Raw genomic sequence first — 12592 nt, forward strand, 5'->3', positions numbered from 1 at the left:
AAACTTTGTGTCAAGTATAAAAAATGTGTATATTCACAAAGAAATCGAAATTACATATCAGTTGCTGGAATATAAATGGTTTTAAGGTAAAGGGTACAATAAATATCAGGACTTTAGATTTTTAAGAGAAATAGAAACAAAGGATATTGTTTGTTTATTGGAGACACATTGTACCCAGGAGGAATCATTAGTTATTAATGGGTTTAACTCAATTCATTTATCAAGAGCAAAATCCAAAAAGTCCAATAAAATATCGGGAGGAATTTCAGTTTTTGTAAAATCAAACTTGAAAGCTGGGGTAAAATTTTTAGAACACAAAACTAATGATTACATATGGTTAAAACTTTGTAGCACATTTTTCAGCACAACTGAGGATATATATCTTTGTTTCATTTATAATCCACCCTCTAATTCTTCTTACTCGCAATCTCTAGATGAAGACATTTTTGACCTTTTGGAAACAGATATTGAGAAATATTCAAAAAGTGGAAGTATAATTTTAGCAGGAGATTTAAATTCTAGAACAGGTACTAAACAACCAGATTTTATTGAGGGGGATAATAGAAATGGTGTAAACCAGATTTTTAATAACTTTGATCCATATATAAATGTACCTGTACGTTATAGTATGGACGAAACTATCTCGTCTAGGGGTAAATTTTTAAATGATATCTGTATTGAAACAGGTCTTAGAATTTTAAATGGACGAACTACTGGAGACTCTATTGGCCAATTAACATGCTATACTCCAAATGGATGTAGTGTTGTAGATTATTTTATTGTATCAGAAAACTTATTATCAAAAGTATGTTTTTTTTTAAAGTCCATAACTTATTGGGCGATCTCTCTGATCATTGTCAAATTTCTGTGTTATTGAACATACATTGTAAAATAAAAGGATATACATGTCAAACTCAGATGTCTCTTAAAAGTTATAAATGGAATGAGAACTCTACTGAATTATTTCAGGAAGCATTATCTTCAGGCAGTATGCAACAAAAAATTTTGAATTTTAATAAAACTGAATACCATTCTGATATAAATAACATGATTAAAGATGTTAATACTATATTCTATGAAGCTGCAAATTTATCACTAAAACAAAAGCCTACTAAAAAATCAACAAGCAAGTTAAAACAAAATGTAAAGAAAAAACCCAATTGGTTAGATGCTTCATTATCTAAATTAAAAAATAACTTAAATGATAAAGAAAAATTATTACAAAAATATCCTTTTGATCCAGTAATACGGTCATCTTTTTTCAGTCTATTAAAACATTACAGAAAAACAAGGAAGAAAAAAATAAGGGATTTTCGACAAGATTTAATTGATAAATTAGATAATTTAAAAGACAATAATCCAAGTCAATATTGGGCACTGCTTCATGAGTTATCAGATACAAATAGGGAGAATACCACATCTGATGTGTCAACAGATGCTTGGTTTTCTTATTTTAAAAATTTAAATGAAAAAGACACTAATGCATCCTGTGATTATTTAAAAGATAAGCTAAAAGACATGGAAAGAGAAAAAATATTTACTGAACTTGATAATTTGATTTCAAAAGCAGAAATAGAAAAGGCGATTAGTACACTAAAAAATAAAAAAGCCAGTGGTTTTGACTCAATTTTAAATGAAATGTTAAAGTCCAGTCAAATATATTTAGTTTCTTGTTTTCAAAAATTGTTTAATAGTATCTTAAACTCAGGAAATTTTCCCAAAATTTGGGCAAAAGGATATATAGTTCCTTTATTTAAAAGTGGTTCAAAAGATGATCCTTCAAATTATAGAGGAATTACCATTGGAAGTTGTTTAGGCAAGTTATTTGTGAACATTTTAAATATTCGTTTAGAAAAAGTTTTGGCAAGTAGAAATATTATTAAACCGGAACAAATTGGTTTCTGTAAAGGCAAGCGCACCAGTGATCATCATTTAGTTTTGAGAACTCTTATAGAAAAGTATACTCAACAAGGCAATAAAAAATTCTTTACATGCTTTGTTGACCTACGAAGAGCCTTTGATACTGTTAATCATGATGGACTTTTTTATCAACTGAGAAATATTGGAGTCAGTGATTTATTTTATAACACTCTAAAAGATATGTATAATAATACTGAACTTTGTGTAAAGGTAAACAAATATTCTATGACTGAAAACTTTACATCTAACATAGGAGTCAAACAAGGGGATAATTTAAGCCCCACTTTATTTAAAATTTTTATAAATGATATTCTTGACTCTTTTGATAGACATGTAAACCTGCTATTTTAAATTCCTTACACCTTAATTGCTTATTGTATGCAGATGACTTAGTATTGATGTCAGAAACAGCTGATGGTCTACAGAGGTGTATTGATAAACTATATAATGACTGTGATAATTGGGGGCTCCAAATAAATATAAAGAAAACTAAATCAGTAGTATTTAATAAAACAGGAAAACTAGATGAAAAATATTTAATATTAATAATATACCTATTGAAAGGGCTAGGGGCTATAAATATTTAGGAATTTATGTGAGCGCAAGTGGAAGCTTTACAGAGGCTAAAGATGATTTATATAAAAGGGGACTGAAAGCTTTATTTAAATATAAAAAAAGTTTTAACTTATATAAACCTAAAATTAACACACTTTCACATATATTTGATCATACTGTGAAACCTGTGTTGTTATATGGGAGTGAAATATGGGGATCTTCAGTAATAAATAAACTAAATAAAAATGAACATAATCTTTTTAAACTATGCAAGGACATGAAACAAGAAAGTATTCATGTCAAATTCTGTAAATTTTCTTTGGGTTTAGGTAAAAAATCAACAAATATAGCTGTATTGGGTGAAATGGGAAGATTTCCCTTATTTCTTGAAGTAATTTTAAATATGTTTAGATATTATAAATATATATTAAAGTCTGATGATATCCTTCTCTCTGAAGCCCTGAATGTCTCTAGATCACTAAATAGTTTAAACAAAAATAGTTGGTATAGTTGTATTGCTATTCTTATGAAATATCTTGATATAGATCTTAAGCTTATTAAAAATTCAAAGATGGATTTAAAATCACTAATTTACCGGAAATTAAAACAGAAATATTCTTGTATTTGGAAATCTGAACTTTTCAATGATAGACAAAATAAACAGCACATAAATAAACTAAGAACTTACAGATTATTTAAAGAAAATATTTATATGGAAAAATACTTATTAATTTTAAATGAGGATGAAAGGCGACTGCTCACTAAGTTTAGAGTCAGTGCACATAAATTAGAAATTGAAAGAGGCAGATATGTGGGGCTTCGAGTGGAGGATAGAATATGTAAATTATGTAACACTGAAGTTGAAGATGAAATTCATTTTCTTCTTTAGTGTCCTGTTTTAGAAATTAAAAGATCTGAATATATAGATTACTTAAATAAGGTTAACAAAAACTTTAAAAGCCTCCCAAATAAATCAAAATTAATATGGTTAATGTCATCTGAGGATAATGTTATAATTAAAAAAGTAAGTTTATTATTGTGTACTTTATTCAAAGAGGGAAGATCAATTCTAGATACAGTTTAGTCACCGGTAGTTTGTCCATCTATATTATATTGTAAAACTATATATATATATATATATATATATATATATATATATATTCATCTTTATTGCAGAAATAATTTGGGTGAAAAAGACTTGACTTTGTTTAATTGTTAAATAATCAATGTAATCAATATGTAATCACTTGTATGAAATTGAACTTAATTGTACTGCTCAAATTATTGGGCGTCATAATTGACAATAAAAAACTTTGTATTGTATTGTATTGTATGCGGCATCGATAAGCCATTCACATAGACATGTACACAAATCATTGAATTACGTAATAGAAAGCCATATTTTCATAAGCTAGGTTATATGATTTGAGTTGTTTATTTAATCGAGTATGTACACATTACTAAAAAGTTTAGATACGACTTCACAATAGAAATATGAATAACATGAGACAAATATCGTATCGTATCGGTCAACATTTAATTAAAAAAACACTGAACACCAAGGAAAATTCAAAACGGAAAGTCCATTATCAAACGAAAAAAATCAACATCTCAAACACATCAAACAAATAAAAAGCAACTGTGATATTACTGAATTGGTACAGACATTTTCTTATGTATAAATCATGAATTAAACCTGGTTCTATAGCTAACTCAAACTCTCACTTGTTTGACAGTCTCATCGAATATTCCAATATAGTCAAAACAATGTGTGAGTAAAACAAGCAGACATAAAAGGGTAAAAATATCGAAAAATTGGTTATAATGTTAGTCACTAAAAAACCCCATTTAAGTCAATTAAAGAAAACAAAATGACATTAAATCTAAACCAATTTGTGAAATTTACCTCATAACTTATATATGTAGTGTTGATTTCAGTCATTATTCCTCATACATCTCTAAAGTCGCACATCTGTGTAAATAATATAGGAAACGATAAAGATATGAAACTTTCTGCTTTATGTTATATTCTTAATCTATAGTTTACTGTTTATATTGACAAATATATAATTATTTATAATAAGGTTCCAAACATATATTTTATTAACATTTTTCTAGCACTGGGTTGATTAAGCTGCTGGTGAACTGTTTATCAAATTGTATCATCAGCTCAACAGTATGTGTAACAACGTTGAAACAGTGGAAAGGGAAATCACAAAAGTACTGAACTCCGAGGAAAATTCAAAACGGAAAGTCCCTAATCTAATGTCAAAATCAAATGATAAACACATCAATCGAATGGACACAACTGTCACATTCTTGACTTAGAACAGGCATTTGCAAATGTAGAAAATGTTAAATTGAAACTGGCTTTATAGAGCTAAACCTCTCACTTGTATGACAGTCGCATCAAATTTTATTATACTTACAGCGATGCGTGAATAAAACAGACATAATAGGTAAAATTGTCAAAATTGGGATACAGCAGTTACCACCGTGTCATAATCTCAATCTAATAACAGAGATAGAGAAATAAAATAATTTTTCGGTCAAAGTTTTTTTCAAAATTATAATAGAACAATTACATAATGGCACTAAAATAGAACAATAACATAATGGCGGGATGTTTTAAAGTACAGAGTCACGTCATATGTTCCAAAGAAAATGTCACACGTACAAAGCACACTAGCAAAAAAAAAAGATAATACAAACAAAGCATTAACGGGATGCATAAGTACCGAGCCACGCCAAACAGTGAAAGTATCATTTGTAAATAACAGAACAAACACAAATAAAAGAACAATACATTTTTAAAAATTTCTTTAATAGAATTCGAATAATTAAAAAACTTAGGATCAAACTTCTTTACATAAAGTTGATCTTAGTGGTATGTTTTGGTAATGCAGTACGTCCATTTGTAATTATTTATCCATTCACAGTTTCAATTTGTTAAGAGGTAAGCATTACTTGTCACAGTAAATACAGACAAAGCGACTGGAATGCAGTACGTATTGGTTTTTTTTAATCTCGTATTTCAAGGTAAAAATGGGCTTTCAATAAAGGGTATGTGAGAGTTTTAAACTATATTTGTATGAAAGAGGGACGAAAGATACCATAGAGACAGTCAAACTCATAAATCTAAATCAAACTGACAACGACATGGCTAAAATGAAAAAGACAAACAGACATACAATAGTACACATGAAACAACATAGAAAACTAAAGAATAAACAACACGAATCCCACCAAAAACTAGGGGTGATATCAGGTGCCCCGGAAGGGTAAGCAGATCCTGCTGCACATGTGGCACCCGTCGTGTTGTTTATGCGATAACAAATCCGGTAAATAGTCTAATTCGGTAGGTCACATTCATGAGAGGGAAGGGGATTGTAGTTACGACGTAAGGAACATATCTGATATCATTTGTGAAACGGTTATTCCATATTGGTCAACCAACTCGTGATGGCGTCCGTAAAATTTACGAAGGGATGATTTCAACTTCACCATTTGGAACTCTTGGTTTAATAGCTTCCTTTTGAGCAGCAACCCTCTATCAAGAAAACCATGATAGGAAATGCAAGCACGGGAATATCGTCTCAATTGGGAGATATATACCCCGTATGCAGGTGCTGCTGGAATGTTGTTACTTTGAAATGGAAAGTTCACAATTGGAAAGATGAAATCATCTCTTTAATCGTAAAGTGTTGTTTTCAACCGACCCTCATTGTCAATTTCTAGATGTAAGTCAAGATATTAGGCTGACGTAACTGTATCTGTAGTATCCTTTATATCTAGTTCGATGGGACAGATGCGTTCCACTTAGTCACCAACTTTTGAATTATTTAGTGAAAGAACATCATCTATATAGCGGAAAGTAGAGTTAACGAATATTGCTAACTTCTTATCTTTCTTTCTAAGAAGTTCCTGCATGATGTCAGCCTCATAATAATAAAGAAACAAGTCGGCAAGTAAAGGGGCACAGTTTGTTCCCATTGGAATTCCGACAGTCTGTTGAAAAAACTCGTCCTCCGAACGTAACAAATATGTTGTCAATCAAGAAATCAAGCATCTTGATATTATCAGTTTCAGAGATTTTTTTGTTTGAATCAGAGTGATCCTTTACAAAGTAGGATATATCCCTCCCTAAGATAAAATACTTGTATCTACGTTGACCATTCTTTTTTATGAAGTAAAGCAATACTAACTATTTCAATTTTTCTTTTAGTTTGGAATGTGGAATACTTGTGTAAAGAGTAGAAAAGTCAAATATTTTAATACTGTTACAAGATGAAAGAGAGTTAGATTGTATGTACTCTTAAAAATCTTTGGAATTTTTAAGTATTCATATCTGATTCACGCCACCTCTAGAATATGCAGTTTCACAATAACTGTGAAGCCCGTCTTTGATTGCTGATAAATCAGATGTTAATATTTTAGAAAGATGTTTCGTGGAGCACTTGGAAGACCCAGCAATATATCGTTGTTTGTAAGGACACTTATGTAGTTTAGGTATCCAATACAGTGATGGTAGATCCAGTTGTTCATCTTTGGTTGAAATTCCAAAGGAACAAAGAAAAGACCTTTGATTATCCAGGATTTCCTCTTTGGTAAGTGTGGTGAGGGTATATGTTGAGTTTCCAAGTGAATTGTGAATACTTAATTCGTTTATCAAGCAGTTAATGTAATGAGTTTTACACACAAACACGATGTTGTTTGGGGCTTTATCTGCGGGGACAACAACATATTTGTCATGGAAGTAGGATAGGTATTTTGCAACATGTGGGTCTTTAAAGATTGACGTACAATTGGGTGCAGACCAAGCATTACATGTAACCGGGCCGAAAAAGTTAACGCGGCGTTTACTCGCGTGCACTTTATGTAAACGGCGAGTTAACTCTGCGTTAACTCCGAAATTTAAGTAGACATAAAAAGTAAACGGGCGTTTACTTTCGTGTTTACCTCCGCGTTAACGCAAAAACGGCGCGTCTTCATATTTTGTAAAGAGTAAACGGGCGTTTACTTTCGCGTTTACTTCGCGTTAACGCGAAAGAAGGGGTGTCTTCTATTTTTGTGAAAAAGTAAACGCACGTTAACGCAGATTTTCATCGTATCCTGGATACACTGAACTTACATATAATATGATAAGGTACATCAAAATAACCATCTGTCCTTTGTCGATCGACATATGTACTATTGCAGTTACATGTTATGATATTACACCTCTTTAATTAATTGAAGATTAATCATTGCATATAATAATAAAATGGATATTAGTCCTTAACTGTAAAACCTAAGATACTTTCAGTTTATATTCGTGAAAGGAAAGTTGCATGGTATAAACTAGTCCGGCCGTCAACAGTCTGTAGTCGTAAATACTAAATAAGAAGATGTGGTATGATTGCCAATAAGACAACTATCAACAAGAGACCAAATGACTTAAAAATTTACCATACGGATTTCAACAGAAACTGAGAGCTATAACATCGATAGTAAAATTGTCCAATCGGAAATGACTTAACTTTAGATGTTACGCGTCTTCTGCTTTGCTAACAGTGTTTTGTTTATCATCTCATAGACATAGATTTGTCATGTGATCGTACCGTCATCAACATATTGTCATAATTTACACCGAATTTAGAATTAAATTAAAAGAAATGGCTGTAATATTTTTTCTGTCTATCGAAATAACTTTCAAAATGTGGTGCACACTTAAAAATAACCCGCGTACCTCATCTTTGATTTTATTTCTTTATAAGAAAAAATATTACTGTAACAGTCATTTCTCAAAAAATAATCTATACAAAAATACATTATTAAGGTCGAAATTTCTATAACCGTAAAAATGGATAAAATATGCTGTTAGAATGAATTTGAACTGAATATATTCATGAAACATTTGCCACTGGACATTAAACAAACAAATAGCTACCCGGCATGTTCAAATAGACATGACCATGTACTGTTAAGATCTATACTTATAAAGGACGAGACTGATTTCATTTCTCCTCTGAAACCTTACAAAGTCTGAAATATTGTGATATAACGTATAATACATGTAATGTTTTAACATTCTACAGTTGTCTTTACAATATTTTCCCCCCCGAAAACGCCATTTTTTTTAGAAAGTTTCCAAATCCAAAAATCGTTATCGATCCGTGTCTTATATACGATTTCGCTTAATGCTCAGTTACCGTACTACATGCGCAATTCATATTTTAATGGATCAACAAACGTTTTCGGTGAATTCGCTGGATTTTCCGTAGTTCATACGGTTATTGAGTTATAAGTCTTAGAGTAAAAAAATACTGAAAACCAAACTTTTCCACGCCTTTCTTAGGTTATAAGATTTCAATATTTAAACCGAGATGAATTTTTTTTTTTGGGGGGGGGGGGGCATTATGTCCTTCATAAACTCGTTTACTCGAACAGTACCCGGCCACGTCCACTCTGTTTTTGTTAGATTATTTCTTTTTTTCCCCGTCTGATGAGTTAAACCTTTTTCAACTGATATTGATAGTTTGTTTATATGTTGTATTGTTACACCACTGTCTCATTTTAGGGGGAGGTGTGCTTCCGCCAGCATGGTTAACCCCGTATTCTGTATGTATCTACCTGTCCTAAGTCAGGAACCTGTAATCCAATGGTTGTCGTTTGTTGATGTGTTACACATGTGTATTTCGTTCATATATTATGCCGTTAGTTTTACATTTGTCAACTAAGGACTTTTTATGGTATTAGCTCATTGTTGTAGGTCGTACGGTGAACTATAGTTGTTTTAAATTTCTTTGTCATTCATGTTAGTAACTAGTATTCGACAAAAAACTTCACAAAATATATTTAGTTTGACAAAATGTTAACTACTCCGTGTCTCAATCATTATATATTTTGTTTGAATAAATGTATCCCACTTGTTCCGTTAAATATATGTACCAAACAACCTTAATAAATTGTATTACCTTTTCGTAGTCATTCGATGGACAATGAAAATTGTCCGTTTGATTGTTCGGGTTGTATAATTTTCCAAAAATGTCAAGAGTGGTAATGTTATATCAGATGCCTCGTGAAGAGAGAGTGCCACGCTCTCTGCAGGTTTCGAACCGTTGCAACAAATCTTTGAGGGGCTGTCAGTGGCCTTTTGTCTGAGCATGTTGCAAAGTAAATAACTGTCTTTATTAAATCTACTTTTATTGTCCAGTGGCAGTCCAAGTTTCTTTGACCTATTGTCATCCCGGATGATTTCTATTACAGGACCTACCTATTGCATTTATTGTTGAATTTCCTCCTCCTGTACATGCATGATATATTTGCCACTGGACATTAGGCAAAAATATAATGTTGTAATGTTGTTCAATTTTTCGTGTCGGAATAATGGGGTGTGGGACCAATGAGATGTCGGACTATTGGGGTGTCGGACCAATAGGGTGTCGGACTATTGGGGTGTCTGATCAATGGGGTGTCGGACTATTGGTGTGTCGGACCAATGGGGTGTCGGACCACAGGGGTGTCGGACCAATGGGGTGTCGGACTAATATGGTGTCGGAATAACGGGGCTGTTTCTCTGAGGTCTTGATGTCATCATCTTGAAAGTAAGCAATGAACAGGAATATTCCCAAGTGGTATGATAACCTTGTAGATGACAACCTTCGTCTGTATAAGCTGTTGACACACACAACTGAACATTCACCTAAAATCTTCATCCATATGCAAAACACTGCCAATATGCAATATACTGCCAATATGCAATATACAAGTACTAGTTTCCATGTCATTTGAATGAATTTCAAAGCTCAATAACTCAATAAACAAATACCCGATAAACGAGAGAAAACTATATATACACCTACCGGTATTCATATAACATATAGAAAAGTAAAATCATTAAGAATGCAATATTATTATCAAAACTTAAATTGCGAAAGCTATTTTAAATCATATAACAATTAGAATGTAATCATTGAGAGTACAATAATATTATAATAACAAATAATCATTTATGATATATAGCTCCTGTAGTTTCTTTTTATATACTTATATAAAAAAAATCAGAACACTTTGATCAGAAACTTCAGCGGTATAGCTAAACCAAAATTAAAATATTCTACATTTTTTCTATGCTCAAAATAGATGCAGGAGATGTGGACTAATATAGCATTTGATTTGGCAATGAAGGAAAAGGTGTGCCTCATCTTCTAAGATTACAAACTTAACACACTCTGAGTTCTTTTTGATTTTATTACCTTTACCTATTCCAATTTCTCAGTTTTGTTCACTCAGACGGAATTTGTAAAGTACTAAAAATTTCTTTATTGAGCATTGTTTAGTCGCCGATTTTGACCCAGAGGCACGGAATTGAATACTCACGGAAACAAAACATTTCAGTCGTAAGAAGTTAATACAGATGTTCAAAAGAGAAACACACTTAAAGACATTTTATCAGACTTGCTATCGTATTTTCTCGTAATATATACATATTTTATAAATTGTTATTTGGATAGAGAGTTGTTTCATTGGCACTCATACCACATCTTCCTATATCTATATCTATATATTAAAATGAGGGTCTGGGGATCCTTCATTACTCTATTGTTTATATTTTTGTCTATTATTCTGGCCCGAGACCACAATTAATTTCTCTATCATTTCTTTATAACGTTTTGTCGCATTTAAAAAAATTTAACTGTTGTTTTTTTCTAATTTTTTGTGTGTGTAATGTACAGTACAAGTCCAAAGATATATGCAATTTTCAGAAAAATTGCATCATTACATCATACAAATTTGGCCAATACAAATCCCTACCCCTATAGGCAAGTCAAGAGATGTTCCGAAAAGTGTAAATATAACCTTTTTGCACCTGGCCTAATCACTCTTTCCTTATTGAAATCAGTTAAAATAAAACATCCAAAAGTTTATTTCAGCTCTCTGCTTTCATTTCCACCCCAGAAAAGCTAAGAAATGAATGAGAAAGGGAAAGAAAAAAAATAAAGAAGAAATACACTATAACTAAAGGGAACTATATTCGTGAAAAGAAGGGTCATTAATTGTGGTCTTGGGCCTTCTGTATTGTGTTAACCCAAATCCAAACCCTCATACATGTTTTCCTGTCTTAAATAGAAAATATATGAAAAGGAAACATAACATTCGATTAGTTTAGCTATTGCATGTAAGAATACCTCGATATCAGTTTGTAGTAGTCCGGCTTTCATGCAAACAAACTTGTCACACGATGAGCATCTGCGTGTAATATTTGTCGCTGGAATATATATGGTCGGCCTTCGCAACAAGAAACAGTGTATTAACGTAAACATTTAATTTTACATGAAATCCAAATGAACTTTCGCTTATGTTCAGGTTTTTTTATTGACTATTTTAAACCCTAATTTCACGATCGATTTTATTTCTGTTTTTCGACTTACGTGTCTGTAGATTGACGGCCATACAATTCTGTGCATACATAAGTGCCTATGACAAGACTATTCTAACTATATGTGACAGATAATTGCAAGTAAATGGCTTCAGGTTATGATAAAAATAAAATCCTAGTTCTTATTTTAATTGGGATACAGGCAGACAAGGGTGTGAGTACGAATTTGATTAAGTTGTGACACTATCTTGAAAAATAAAAGAAAGTAACCAAAACTTTGATTTGTCCCTGAATCGGACCAGTACTATTTTTAAAACAGACTAGCTTCATTCAATATAATAGTACTTCCAGTTTTAACGTTTAACAAACACATTCAGTAAAATTTCTGTAAACACAACCCACTACAGTGGCGGATCCAGAACTCTTTTCATCACAGGGGGAGGAGCGTTGACTGACCATAACGAGGGCTCGCTCCTGCAATGCTTCAGTGATTCCCTTTGTTATGTTTTCCCACAAAATTTCGGTGGGGGGAGGGGGGCAGGCCCCCTTATATCGGCCTATGATTTACATGATACATGTAATGGTGCAATCAATTTAAAGAAACGGAATGAATAAAATTAAACCAAAAAAAAAAAAAAAAAAAACCTACAAAGCCTCTGTATATAAATTTGACCAATAATTAACTTTTAGATTAACAGATAATGTGCTGCGGCATATAATCAAATTATTGTACGATATGTCATGCGTTTTATTATT

The 12592-nt window shown here is 31.8% G+C and overlaps 1 long non-coding RNA gene across 1 annotated transcript in view; it reads left to right on the top strand.

Annotated features, from left to right (window-relative positions):
- LOC143049423 (uncharacterized) overlaps nucleotides 1–12592 on the top strand; it is a 127048-nt gene that overhangs the window by 94711 nt on the left and 19745 nt on the right. The window lies entirely within an intron of this gene.

Source organism: Mytilus galloprovincialis, chromosome 10 (genome assembly GCF_965363235.1).
Source record: "Mytilus galloprovincialis chromosome 10, xbMytGall1.hap1.1, whole genome shotgun sequence".
NCBI lineage: Eukaryota > Metazoa > Mollusca > Bivalvia > Mytilida > Mytilidae > Mytilus > Mytilus galloprovincialis.